The sequence below is a fragment of the Dermacentor albipictus genome, chromosome 10, assembly GCF_038994185.2.
Source record: "Dermacentor albipictus isolate Rhodes 1998 colony chromosome 10, USDA_Dalb.pri_finalv2, whole genome shotgun sequence".
Lineage (NCBI taxonomy): Eukaryota > Metazoa > Arthropoda > Arachnida > Ixodida > Ixodidae > Dermacentor > Dermacentor albipictus.
Genome location: NC_091830.1, coordinates 60,435,914 through 60,450,408, shown reverse-complemented (window position 1 = coordinate 60,450,408; position 14,495 = coordinate 60,435,914).

The window sequence follows — 14,495 nt, the reverse complement described above, 5'->3', positions numbered from 1 at the left end:
CAGACGAAGATGTGCATCATCTTCTCCTCGAATGCGCGAAATACGCTACACAAAGAACGGTACTGCAAGCTAATTTGTGTATATTAGACAGAAGACCATTCACTCTTAAAAAGATACTTGGCCCATGGCCAACTGCGGGCCTTCAAAAAAGAGCACTTCTTGCTCTGAAAAAGTTTTTGGAGGACACCAACATTTTGGGAAAATATTAGGTACCCGATATTCGAATACGCTAAATGAGTTACATAAATGTTGTTCGTGGTCCATAATTGGTTTATGTGATGATCGCAACTTTTACGCGATATGTATGACTCTGTTTTGTACTTGCAGTGTATTACATGTGCTGTGTGTTTTGGCTGTTCAAAACATCTGTCTTTATATATGTGTACGTGGACTGAACTAATGCACAGAACTTTGCGACTCATGCACTGTTGGACCGTATAGTTTTTATTCACACAGTGTTCTACTGAGTGTTATATTTTGTGTCACTATTCACCCTTTTTACGTACATTTGTTTCGTTTGCCAAGTGACAAGGAGTAGCCGGTGCCACCATAAAGGCGCCAACCTCTCCTAACATTTCACTTCAATAAAAAAAAAAGTTCGATATGAATGTTCATGCATTGCTAGTACATTTATTTGTAGATTTTAACTCCAAAGTGAAGCACAGGGTTATGAGGGATATATGCCGTAGTCGGGAGCTCCTGGCTTAGTTTGACCACATAGGGTTTAGGGTTCTCCGGCGTGCATCCAAATATTTGTACAAGATAATTTTTTAGATTTCTACACCGATGCAGTGCAGCCACCGAGGCCGTCAGTCGAACCCACAACCTCCCGCGTAGGGGGAGGACTTCATTTTCACAAGGGTCAATTTTGGGTCCCCTGTTCTTTATCCTATACGTAAACGATATTGTAAATATACCGCTTACTCCAGACATCGTCTTGTATGCTGACGACACAAGTTTGTTTTCTCCGGTGACAGTCTACGAGTGCTAGAAATTACAGCTAATAATTGATTAGATCAACTTTCAGTTTGGTTGTCAGCAAACCACCTGCAGTTAAACGTCAATAAAACGAAATATGTGGTTTTTAAGCCTAGAAATAGGCCTGATGACTGTGCTTTTTGTGTGAAGTTCAATAGTTGTGTAATCGAGCGGACTTCAGCTTTTAAATTTTTAGGTGTGCTTTTTGATGAGAACCTGAGTTTTACACCTCATGTAACGAAGATTCATTCTAGCATTTGTAGGTCAATAGGCATATTGTTTAAAATTAGATACCTTGTTCCTACTTGGTTGAAACGCCGTCTGTATTATGCTTTAATTCAGTCTCATCTTAGTTATTGCCTGTTGGTATGGGGGACTACATTCCAATCAAACATGGATCGATTGATATGTCTCCAAAAACAAGCAGTTCGCTGTGTTGAGAACCTTGGACCCCGCGATCACACGGCACCTTTTTTCATAAAGCATGCACTTTTAAAAATTAATCAACTGTATGAACTTAAGCTCGCTATATACATACGAGGTGAACTCGTGAAAAATTCACTCATTTTTTATCAAAACCACCTCTCAAGTTACACCCAATACAATTTCAGGCACGACCATATTAGAGTTCCATTTTGCAGGATGAACTACGGTAAAAAAGAACTAGCATACTTAGTCCCATCCTTCATAAATGCACATCCTAACACGATAACTATCGCGCAAAACTTCAGATCATTAAACTGCTTTAAAAGTGCCATGAAAAAATATTTGCTTTCCCTTTGTGATTGACATTGTGCTAATTGGTTTTTTCTGTGTTTTATGTACAATTATTTTAAGTGCGTTTCATTTTGTGCTTGTACATATATAAAGTTTTTTTTTTCGTGTTCATATTACTCTGTTGATCCTAAACTGTTTCTACTTAGAAAGTTGTATAGTGATTGTGTATTTAATGCACGTATGTTTGCAATGTATGCTATGTATGTCTAATCCACGCTATTGATATGTGTATATACTATCTGTATGTTATATGCTACCGCACTGTTGAGCAATGTATGGGTGACAGGGCCTTAGTCAGGCAGACAATGTACTGCCTTTAGCCTTGCCATCCAATACCTTCACTGTGTTTAAATCAGTGCTGAATAAATGAATAAGTAAAAAAATATAACCACTGTACATAAGCGACGGGTGTCTCTTGCTTCTAACGGCAACTTCAAGATTATTTTTTTTAATGAAAAGATAGGAAACCTAAATAAGTACGAATCCCCTGTCTGTAATATGAGACTTGGCGAGATCTAGATCACTGAGCACGTGCTGGTGGGCGAGTTGGTTATGCATGATTACAACGAAAGCGCCAAATATAAGAACGGACGTAGAAAAGAGACACGAGACAACCATGTAGGTGCACCAGCGCCTACATGGTTGTCTCGTGTCTCTTTTCTACGTCCGTTGTTTTTTTTGGCGCCTTCGTGGTAATCGAGATCTAGATATTGTAATACTTCGCACTTTATATAGTGGCCTTTCGAAGTTCGGTCCTTGAATACCCTCTGCTGCTGCTCGGGCAAAATTGTGCACTGAGCGGAACGAGACAATCACAACAACTCGCGCATGACGCCGTCAGCGGAAGTGCGTCGCACCGCAAAAAAGCGAGGAGAAAAAAATATGAAGGCGGGGCCCGTGACCTATGCGTCACGCAATCCTCGAGCTCAGGCATGGTGGAACGCAGGGTAGGAATTTCGCTTGCGGAGGCTAGACGGGGAGTGGAGAGAGTGTCTCGCTTGGCAGTGGAGCTCATCTGCTAAAATCACGGGTTCGCTGCACTGAAATATTTCTATCTCGGCTATTATTGAGCCGTTTTGAAAAAAAAATATTTGCGGCAGAACACTCCCTCCAGGATACGTAAAAACTTCAAGCATATACCCAAATTTGCTATGGGGCCTGGTTGGAGGCCCCTTAAAGGGACAGACAGCCGCTCAGAATATAAATCGAGACAACCCCGCTGATGGAAAGATTGCCTATCCTAGTGGGTAAAATGAGCCATGTTTTTCAGATTTAACATGAAATTACATTTTTAATTCATTACCGAAATTCGCGAAATATGACCTCTGGCGCCCCCACGCGGCAATAACATGAAGCTGCATAAGAGCTCCACCACGTGACCTTTTACTAGCGTACGTGGTTCCCGGTCTTTTTATTTGTATTGAAATGCAGCATAGTTTTTGTCAATAAATTTTTTTCCTGACCTGCAATGTGCAGATACTCCTTCGTTTTTAGTGGGCAGAAAAGTCGCGCTGCCTTCGTCTTCGTTTTCGATGAGTTGACTTGGCTCGTCTATGGACAACAGCGACGACTCGGGCGAGCCAGCCATGACGCAGGCGTGTACTTGGGGTGAAAACGTGGTACAAATACAAGAAATGTCTGTACCAATGCGGTCAAGCACGGTCAAGGGGATCATTCGAGGCATTCCCATTCAAGATACTCCGGCGGATATTGACCGGAACGTTGTTAACTCAAGAAATCCATTAGCAAGAGGGGCGCAAAGAATTGGCAATACGACTACCGTAATTGTAGCTTTTGAAGGCCAAAAGGTTCCAAATTATGTATGTTATGGCCCTGTGTTAACGAGGTGCAGTCTGTACCGCAAGCATTTCGATGTCTGCAAACAGTGCGGCAAAATAGGCCACAGAAGAGACGTTTGTCCTAACCCCCATATGAAAGTGTGCTTCGATTGTGGGGCCAATAACCCTGTCGATGGCCACGAGTGTACGCCTAAATGCAAACTATGTGGGGGACAACACCCAACGGCCGATAGAGAATGCAAGAACAAATACAAAACTCCCTACGTAGTAACGAAAAGGCAGTGGGAGCGCAAGATGGCGGAAGAGCGCGTACAGCAACAACTAGCATCCGGAGAGTTTCCACCGTTGATGACGTCAGCAGGAGTGAGCGGCACAGCTGGTCGCCACGAGTCACGCTCGCGCGGGAACAACAGCGAAAGTCAAAACAGAAGCATGAGCCGCCACCGCCGATCCCAATCCAAAGACAGAGTAGCCTGGGCAGACGTAGTAAAGTCGGGGGTAGCCAAGAAAGAGCAGCAGCAACAGCAGCAGCAGCAGCGACAGCAGCAGCAGTCACCGCCATTTCGAGGTGGTGGAGGGAAATTTAAAGACGAAAGTGAGGCAATGAAGGCGCTAAGAGAAACAAACGAGGCGTTGCGGAAGAAGAACACTGAACTAGAGGTGACAGTCAATAAGCTCAGCAAGGAAATGGCAGAGATCAAGAGAATGATGACGGTCCAGCTACAACAGCAGCACGCACAGCCTTTATCGCCACAACCACAGCAGATGACAATGACCGAGGATGAACCCGAAGTAGCGGTGAACCCGAGGACAGAGAACGCGGCCTCGGCGGGTCCGGCACCCAAGAGAAGAGCAATTGAAAATCTTAAAGAGCGGAGACTCAGCGATAGGGTAGACAACCTTGAAGATAGGCTCACCCACTTTGAAGAGTATATTCGCACGACATTCACCAAGACAATTACCGACCGTTTCATAGCAATTGAACAGACGTGCCAGCAATTAACGACGACAGTGCAGAATTTGGCAACGCAAATGGCTAACTTTCAGCAAACATGGATAGGACATCAACCACCGCAACCACAACAGCAGTGAAAGGCCTCCTGGTCTGGCATTGGAATTGCAACGGTTTTGCTGGGAAAAAGGCTGCACTTCAGCAACACTTAGAACAAGTATCAAGAAAGCCAGATATTATCATGTTGCAAGAGACCCTCATTGAGGAAGTAAAGCTCTCAGGTTACCGGTCCCACGCCAGCCCACCAAGCTTCCGGACCGCGGCCGGCAGTAGCGGCAGGGGAGTTTGCACCTTGGTGAGAAAAGGCATCACGTACGTCGAGCACGAGTTATTGAGCAAAAGCCCAATCGAGCACACCATGGTAGAGGTGGTTACCGGGAAAAAGCAGAAGGAAAGCTCTTTTCTGGTAAACGTGTACAGTAGCCCCTCACACGGAAAGCAGAAATTCAAAGCACTGTTACACAAAGCGTGCAACGTGGCGGGGCCCGACACCAGGCTGATAATCTGCGGGGACTTTAACGCGCCGAATCAAGCCTGGGGTTACCCCAAAACATTGGCAAAGGGCAGGGACCTAATGCAAGATGCTACCGACTTGGGACTAAATCTAATTACCGACCCAGCATACCCTACAAGAATCGGCAACTCGATCACCCGAGACACAACGCCCGATCTCACTTTCGTCAGGAGTAATGGCGGTGGTATGGCGGACTTCGAATGGCGCAACACGGGCCACGAATTGGGAAGTGACCATTACATTGTGGAGGTCGCTGTCCCGCTCGGTGGTACCGACGAAGTTGGCAGAAGCCTTCGGAAACATACAATTACTGACTGGGACGTGTTTCGAGGATTGTTACCCGAGGAGCAAACCGAAATTACGGACATTGAGAAGTGGTCCACCGAGATTGTAAACAAGGTAGAAAAGGCCACCAAGGAAGTCGAGACGGACGAGCGTGTCCACAGGGTCGACAGCCGCCTCGCCCACCTCATCGAAGCCAAGCAGTCCATCCTGTCAAGGTGGAAGACGCAGAGGACAAACAGAAAGCTACGCAAGAAGGTCGCCGAACTCAACCGCGAGATCGAGTCCCACAGCCGAGTGCTATGCACACAGCAATGGAATGAGGTTTGTAACGCAGCGGACGGCCAGATACACTGCGGCAAGACGTGGAGTATGCTGAGGCATCTTTTGGATGCGACCACGACCAAGTCTTACCAGCACCACAACTTGGCCAAGATCATCCACAGGGCGCTGACCGAGCACGGGGAAGACGAAGTGAAGAAACGCCTCAACGACAAGTACCTCCCGGTCACTCCCACAGACACGCACCCGGACTACCTAGGCGAAGCAAACGAGTGGCTAGATCGAGACATTGAAGTATGGGAAGTACGGGTTGCCCTGCACGATCTCAACAGCAACTCCGCTGCTGGTCCCGACCGCGTTACGAACAGAGCGCTGAAAAATCTTAACGAAGCGGCGATAGAGAACCTCACGGCATACTTCAACACTTGCTGGCGAGCAGGATTATTACCTCGGCAGTGGAAAGCAGCCAAGACCATCTTGATTCCCAAGCCGGGCAAGCCACCCAACATTGAGAACCTCCGGCCGATCTCGCTTACGTCCTGTGTGGGCAAAGCGTTGGAGCATGTACTCATGAACAGGTGGCAGAGGTACCTGGAAGATTCGGGGCTCTACCCAAACACCATCATCGGGTTCTGAAACAAGCTCGGAACTCAGGACGCCATGATACAACTGAAAAATGACATCCTCGATGACACTACCAACACGAAAGACAAGCGAGCCATCTTGGGTTTGGACCTGCAGAGCGCTTTTGACAAAGTAAGACACTCTGCGATTCTGGCCCAGGTGTCACGGCTAAACATGGGCAAGAGAACTTATGCGTACATCAAGGATTTTTTGACGGAGCGGACTACTGAAATCATCGCCGGTGACCTGCAACTCCAAAAGAAGAAGCTCGGCAGTGTCGGGACCCCCCAGGGCTCAGTCATCTCGCCATTGCTTTTCAACCTTGTAATGATAGGGGTGGCCGAGCGCCTCTCACGAGTCGCGCGGGTCCGACACACCATCTATGCCGACGACATAACGCTCTGGGTCCCAGGAGGAAGCGACGGACACATCGAGAATACATTGCAAGAGGCGGTTGACGCTATCGAGGAGCAGCTGGACGGGTCTGGGCTCGTCTGCTCCCCAAGCAAGTCTGAGCTGTTGGTGGTTCCTCCGAAAAGGACAGCTAGGAAGACGAAAGGCAACGAGCCTGCGAGAGAGCAAGACACAATAAAGATCAAGACGAGCGGTGGTCACATGATCCCGGCTGTCGAGAAGATCCGAGTGCTGGGGATGCTGATTGAGCGCAAACGAGTCAACGGCGAGACGGTCAACCGTCTGGCGGCCAAAGTCACCACGGCCATCCGCCTCATTAAGAGGGTGTCGCACAGAACAGCAGGCATGAAGGAAGAAAGCCTCACCCGGCTAGTGGAATCCTTCGCTATAAGCCACATTAGATACGTTGCTGCTTTCCACAACTGGAGGCAGTGCGAACGCAAGAAGATCAATGCGCTCATACGCAAAGCGTACAAGGCTGCACTCGGACTTCTCGACTGCACAAGCACCGACAAGTTCCTGGCCTTGGGAGTGCATAACACCCTGGAGGAAATCGCCGAGGCGCAGAGGACCGCTCAGCTCGCGCGGCTATCAGAAACAAGAACGGGCAGACAAGTGCTGCGTGACCTAGGCCTGGGACCAAAGGAAATGGGACCCGAAAATACAGAGGTGCCTGTACCGGACGCAATTAGTAGACGGCTACGGGTATGTCCGGTGCCAAGAAATATGAACCCTGAGTTCCACAAAGAGCGGCGGGCGGCGAGGGCCAAGGCGCTCATCGATCTCCATGCCAAAGACAGGGGTGCCGTGTTTGTGGACGCGGCAGAGTATCCCCATGACAGAAAGGCATTCGCCGCTGCAGTCGTCGGGGCATCGACAGGTGCAACTAGAACAGCGGCGAGTGTGCGGACTCGAGGGGCGCATCAAGCCGAGGAGGTGGCCATTGCTTTGGCCATCGCCGGCCCCGAGTGCACGACTGTGCTCTGTGATTCTAGGACGGCAGTGAAAAATTACGCCAGAGCAAGGGTGTGTGGTGAAGCCGCGCGTGTGTTGCGTGTGGTCGATCTCGCGAGTGAAAGTCGGTGTGTGGTGATAAAGTGGTTTCCGGCCCACATGGGCAGTGATGTGTCGGATCGCGGCAACGCTAACCACAACGAGACGGCGAACGCGGCGGCGCGAGGACTAACCAACCGTGCCGCTGCTACTACAGCCGACCCGTCGTGGTGGTGGGAAACCAAGGACAAAATGACTTCGTACAATGAAATTGTGAACTGGTACCGACTAGAGCGAAGGACTATGCCGCCACCTCATCCGGGCTTGACCCGTAAGGAGGCGGTTTTATACCGACAACTTCAAACGGGGTCGTTATTCACCCCGGTGCTGATGAGGCACGTGTGTCCAAGTGTTTATGAAAGTGATCTGTGTTGTGTGTGCCGAAAGGAAAGAGCCACTGCAGCTCACATCCTTTGGGACTGTGCTAAGAATCCGCATGAAGCTGCAACACTAACAACGATCCCGCCGCGGCTCGAGGCCGCAACGAGATGCTATGGCCAAGATGTTCAAACCCAGGCCGTCCAGCAGATCTCGGCGGCCCTCGAAAGGCAACGACCGATCGAAACCGGAGGGAGGCTGCCACCCCAAAGGAGGGGCAGGCGCGGTCGACCAAAGGGAATAGTGCGGCCGCGGCCGAAGTAGAGGCGCCACACGCCGCGAAGACGTCATGGCCGCGTCACGGTAACGCCTCCCTAACAGGGGAAGGCTAACCGTTCTGCAGGCGTTCAGAACAAAGTTTCGACACACACACACCAATGCGCGGACTTATTGCACCAGCCTTTTATTTTCGAAAGTGGTTGAAAAGGTAAAGATTGAACTGGTTAACCACAGTTACACTCACGTCTGTGAAAGCAGAGCTACGGGTGGTTTTCACAATTTGCGAGGCCGGCTATCGACATCGCTCTCACTTCTCAGCGTTGCCGGAGGGGGACTTACTTTTTTTTGAGGCTGCTCCGATCGAAAAATTCTGACTGCTAAATATTCACGCGCTTTTGGAAGTAGCCGTTGCAGTTGTGAACACTTGCGAGGGTGAGCTTTTGGTTGCGCCATAAAAAACTGGGCCCTTAAAAATTGGTTGTCAGTCTCTTTAAGGGCACGAACAGGTTAATGGTGCGGCGCCTTGCCCGAATGCATGCCGCTCTCGGGCCTGCGCTTCTTGGCAGTTCTCTCGCAAGTCGTCCGGGATTCACTGCCGCTCAGCGGGTAGGGCCGAGCGCTATTTTTGCCCCTGCCGCCGAAGTAAAGCCCCAATCAGCGCCTTGCTCGGAAGTTGTCATAGCAACAGAGATGGGGAGAGTCGGGGAGCGGGAGCGCCTCCATTTCCCTCTTGCCTGCTTCTCTGTTAGGCGGGGAGGTCATTGAGGGAGTCGATCCCCCGTTCCATCCCCAACCCCTTGGATAGTATGGTTGAAGTGTCCTTTTCGAGAGCCAATTACTGCGCTGCATCTCGTCCAAAGTTTATCTCCCCGAACAAGGGTCTCTCTCGAGCGAGTTGAGTCCCCACGCGGAGAACTAATAGTGAATACAGCGCACGGAGAGCACGTGCGCGAACCGTCTCAACTCGCGTCACGTGACCCCTCCACCGGCAAAATGAATGATGGTATAGCCAGCGTGCCGGTATCGTATTGTCATCGCTGTGTTGTAGCCCTAAGACATGAACAACAGATTTGTACTTCTGCCAGAAGAAAATGTACGTCCAGGGCAAACTTTTAACAACAATATTTATTAGGTACTCTAAAAATATTTCAAGGAATATTGCTGTGCGAAATTTACTACCCAGCGCACATTTCCATTGCGCCGCAGAACGAACGTTTCTCCCGCCCTTACTTTGAGGTGGCATGTTTTTTCGTACTTCATTAACGCAGCCGCGGAATGAAAGAGAAATCTCCACCGGTGAGTCCCATGGCACCTCGCAAAACCGACCTGTGCGCTTCGGTGCGCCGGTCCAATTACAGAACACGCGTCCGTCGGACCGGTCACTTCTGCGTTTTCTGAATTCGACTGCGTCGCGTCGGAGCCGGGCCGGCCTAGATCCTGAATGCCTAACGAGCTCCGATGACGGATCGCTGCTCACTCAAGAGCAGAGTAAACAGGGCCCGTTTTCGCCGAACAGCAAGGCCCCTCTCGGTGAACTCAATAAATGAGCGTGTTTGCGCCCTTCCGGCACTTCTCTCGCTAGAATTCGTTTATTAATTTCCCCGCGCGTGCGAAACCTAGGCCGCGCGCACCTGCGTCCCATTCACTCGCATTCAGATAGCGGTCCTAACTCGGAGTTAAACCAGCGCAAAAAGACTCCTTCGTGTCCTTACGCGCCCACTCCTGGGCCTCAGGCCTCGCACTCTAAGCACATTTCATACGGAAAAGAAACAATAAGGTAAAGGTGGAAAGTACACGGAACTTCCTTATCTTGTTAGGGAACCTTACTTGAAGGGTTGGGATGAGCTTACAGGAGTGTGCGTGAAATATTGCCCATAAGAGGAAACGCAATTATTAAATAGTTAAAGTTTGGAATATACTGTCACGACAGTGTGATGAACGAGGGAGGAGAGATAGGACTAAGGGAAGGAGGTTGCCTAGGCTGAGCGCGGTTGGCTACCCTGCACTGGGAAATGCGAAAGAGCAGGGAAGGTTAGACGCAGAAGAAAAACAAAAGTTCATGGTTTGCACGCACCACTCGTGCAGAAGCGTTCGTGGTGAAGTCGTCACAATATACATTGGTGAACCTTAACAATTACACCAGCTCTCTCGTGGCCTTGCCTCAAAATCACGAGAACCCACCCTAAGCAATGTCTGTATAGAACCAGGAAAAAAACTGACCTTTGCCGCTTTATTTCACGTAAAAAAATAAATTAGGCGCAATCCACATTACGATGACAATAGATTGTAATGCGTTTAGGATTGAATAAATATAGCGATACAACGTGCTGCTACCATCGAAACGAGCGACTATGTATAAGTCGTGTACTGTCATGGTTTTCCACTTTAGCACTTCCGTAAGAACACTGGGCGCCCTCTAACGTCACCGCCATGAAGCCTGCATGTGCCCTCCGAAATGCGTGGGGTGCCGTAGCGAGCGAACGCCGTGAAACGCGTCATGCGGCAACTGGGTTCCTCTGCGGACGCTGAGAATTGTTCCCTTGCTTGCTACACAATCAATGGCACATACTCAGCGACCGAAGTTGACGAGAGGTTCGTTGAACAGCGGCACATACCCATTGTATTTGTGGTGCTGCCCGCTAACTCGTCGGGTTCCTGCCCTTGAGGAACCCTTGTGAGGCGGATCCGATCCCGCTCAACATCAGATAAATTTAAGGGATATGTTTAGTCATTGTGGAGTGGTATACTCCCAGTGGCACACACCTAGTTACCCAAGTCGGCATCAAATGGTTCCTTCGAAAAATGGTATACCTGCCTGGTCCCGCATCTAGTGATCCGTGTCGACGTGAAAAGGGGCACGTTGAAGAGTGGCGCTATATGTACAGATTGACGCATACTCAGCGACTCAATTTGTTTCGATGGCTGGTTTCAGAAACTGTTCCCTCAGCACAGCAGCCTGATGTGCTCTTCGTTCGACCATGGGCTACCAAGTGACCCCGGTAGGCAGGAAAACGGTTAGATACAAACGTGCATAGATAGCTACAAACGTAGAAACATAAATACAAACAGATAGCCCCCGGAAAGTGCGTGAAGCATCCTAACATTGTAATGCATTAAAATAAAATCTGGGAAGAAAATTAAGATACAATAGTGAAGTGTTTGACAAATATTATGTAAAATTGCCGTGACATGAAAATAAAATAAGGGTTATTTTGCGACATACCGAACATAAAAGTGAGCAGACACGCGAGCGATGAAGGTTACACAAAAGGCCTGTAAAATATGGGACGATGAGCAAAAAGAGAACGGGGTGAAAGCAGGAGCCAACGTTTCGACAAGTGGACTTGTCTTCTTCAAGGCGACATATGCTTTCCTCGCCACAGTATATATAGGTGGGGTTCTTCTAAAGGGGAGAGGGCGTAAGGCGGGTGGGCGCCGCAACGAGCGAAGGTGTGTTTAGCGGCGAGGGTGTCGAATTGAGAATAAAGAAGTGCTGTGCACAAGGCCAGTGACACGGCCGTCTGTCAGTCACATGTCAATGGCCGTGTCAGCCGGCGTGTCAAAGGCGTGCACAGCAGCATTCTATTACATGTTTCACTCGTGGTCGTGCGGTATCCTGTCTCTGACAGAGATAAGAGAAGGAGCGACAGAAACCGGTGCTCGTGAAAAATAATAATAAAAAAATAAAGAATAAAAGGAAATAGTGAAATGGAATGAAGAAATAAATAAAACGACAAAAAGACCATAAGCAACCAAACTCGGTGTTGTTGCCTGCAGCTTGAAATTTAGCATAGCGAACAGATCTTAAAGCTCCCTTTGAAACGTTTATGCCTATTGGTTGCAATGTCTTGAACTTATAGATAAAGTATGATTCTCTGCATTTTCTTTCTCGTTCAGAACAGAAATTTGACTGTAAGATGTAGTTTAAGCTCATGAAAGTCATGACCTGGTTGGCTGAAATGCTCGGCGATGGCTTTGTGAAGCTTTTTAGCTGTGTCCGCGCGATGTCTCTTTAATCTGACGTTCATTGATTGTCCCGTTTCACCAGAAGGAACATTCATGCATATAAATCACATCCGAACTTGTACAAGTGAAGCTAGATTTACTTCATGTGTATAACTATTTGCGGTGATCTTAATTTTATTGTCACTTTGAAGGTGCCTGCAGGTTTAGCACCTGGGGCTACAACATGCTTTTATTGCGGGAGAATGATGTTGGCTGAGTTTTGCGTGCACTAACATCTCTTTAAAGTTCCTGTTGCGGCGATAGGTAACCTTTGGTACTCCGGAAACGCTTTTCTCAGACTCTCGGTACTTGATAATATTGGGTGGTATTTCCGTAGGATGTTGTTTTTGTTTGGGAGTGCATTTAGAATATTTCATTATAAAGCTGGCGGTCTGTCAGAATCTTTTTGTAGGCTGTTTCTTCGCTAATTCCGACTGTCTCTCCCATCCTGACGCGACATCACAAGTTCCACCTGTGTGAAAGAAAGCGTTGAGATGTGAATGTTGACCCCTTATGACTTTCAGCATAGTTTGCTTTTAGTCCGTGGGTACGTACCTGTCTTAGCTTTAAGGTACGATGTGCGCATAGATTGACACAGCGGAGCTCTACAAGCAACAGTGGCTCAGTGGTAGTTGAATAACAAAGGCGTTAATTGCTCAGCACAAGGCCGCGAGGTTGTTTTTTGTCCACGAAGGCGCATTCCATTGGAGGTGGAATGCACAAACGGATAAGATGCAAGAAAAAAAAAACTGGATGCAAATGAAGAACCCTGGGTAGCCGCCGACAGCGATTTCGAAGTCATAAGCTTTGGCGTCTCGCGTATAGTCCTTGCACTGCTTTGAGTTTGGTAAGCCGAACGAACGGACCCTCATTAGTTCGAAAAGGCATGCTGCTCTTGCCCCTCTTCTGGATGTTTTAGTGTATATACCTATTCAAAGGTTCGTTTTCCTGAGCGGATATTCTGTGATGAAGTCTACAAACGGGTTAGTTTAGATGGCCTTCGATTTAACGTGCAGAACAAACACACAGGCTACGACAAAGGACACAGTGGGATGCTTGCGATTACTTTGAACCCCATGGGTTTTCCTTGCCGTGCGCCTAATCTAAGTACACGGGCGTTTTTGCAATACAGCCCCAACAAAATGCCGGTGGCGTCGCCTGCATTTGAAACCGCGACTGCGTTCATCAGCAGAAAACCCCCATAGCCACTGAGTCCATATACGGCAGGCTTCTTATGCCTGCCAGACGTACGCCTTCGTATGCCATTCGTATGCCTGCCATACGGCAGGCATACGACAGAACTTCTTGCATCAGGTTGTTTGTGTTTGTCATCATACTTATTCCTCAATTTATCATAAACGCGACTCATTCAGATGGCAAGGCCCTCCCATTCGCCAGAACGGAAGCGAGAAATACGGGTCAGGTGCGCAGACACTCGTTCCCATGGCGTACTAGTGTTGAGACAGCGGGATGATGATAAGGCCGGAAGTGAAATCTTAGGATAACTGCAACACGTTTATCACATCACGCGCTCCTCGCCGAGTGCTTTGTGCGGTCCCCTCGAAGCTCGGGCCTGCACAGAAAAACCCTGGCTGCGCGTAGTTCTTTTTCGGCGCCTGTTTGCCGTTTTTCCAGGGGAACGTGTTTTCCTAAGGAATAGGCAAGGCATGCTCACTTCTTTTTTTTGTTCAGCCTTCGCGATGTAAACACCACCGGAGAGAACGGGCCGTGGAGCTCGGTAGAGTCGCTGTGGGTGTCGCGCATTCTCGAGAGTTCGACGCTGCATGCAGTAGTCTCGGTCGCTTGCAGTGTAAACAAGGCGCCACGGGCCCCGAGCCGTGGTCGATGCCAGCACGGCGCTCTTGCACGGTGTTGATGGAGGCACTTAAGTCCTGAGAACGCGTCGACTCGAGGACGAAGCTCTCGAAGGAAGCTGCGACTGCGTGTCGCCCGCGAAATAATTCCCCACGGGGTGCGGCAGTCCTTTGCAGAAGTGGCATACTGGCGAAGTTTGTGTGGCTCTGGCGAAGTCGTCTCTCCTGCGGTATAACGACCATGGATCATGCCATTTCTCTTGCGAGAGAGAGAAAAAGTTATTATGCCCTTGATGGGGTACAGAGGTGGCGGGGGTTGGGAGAATAAACCCCAGTCCCCCCAT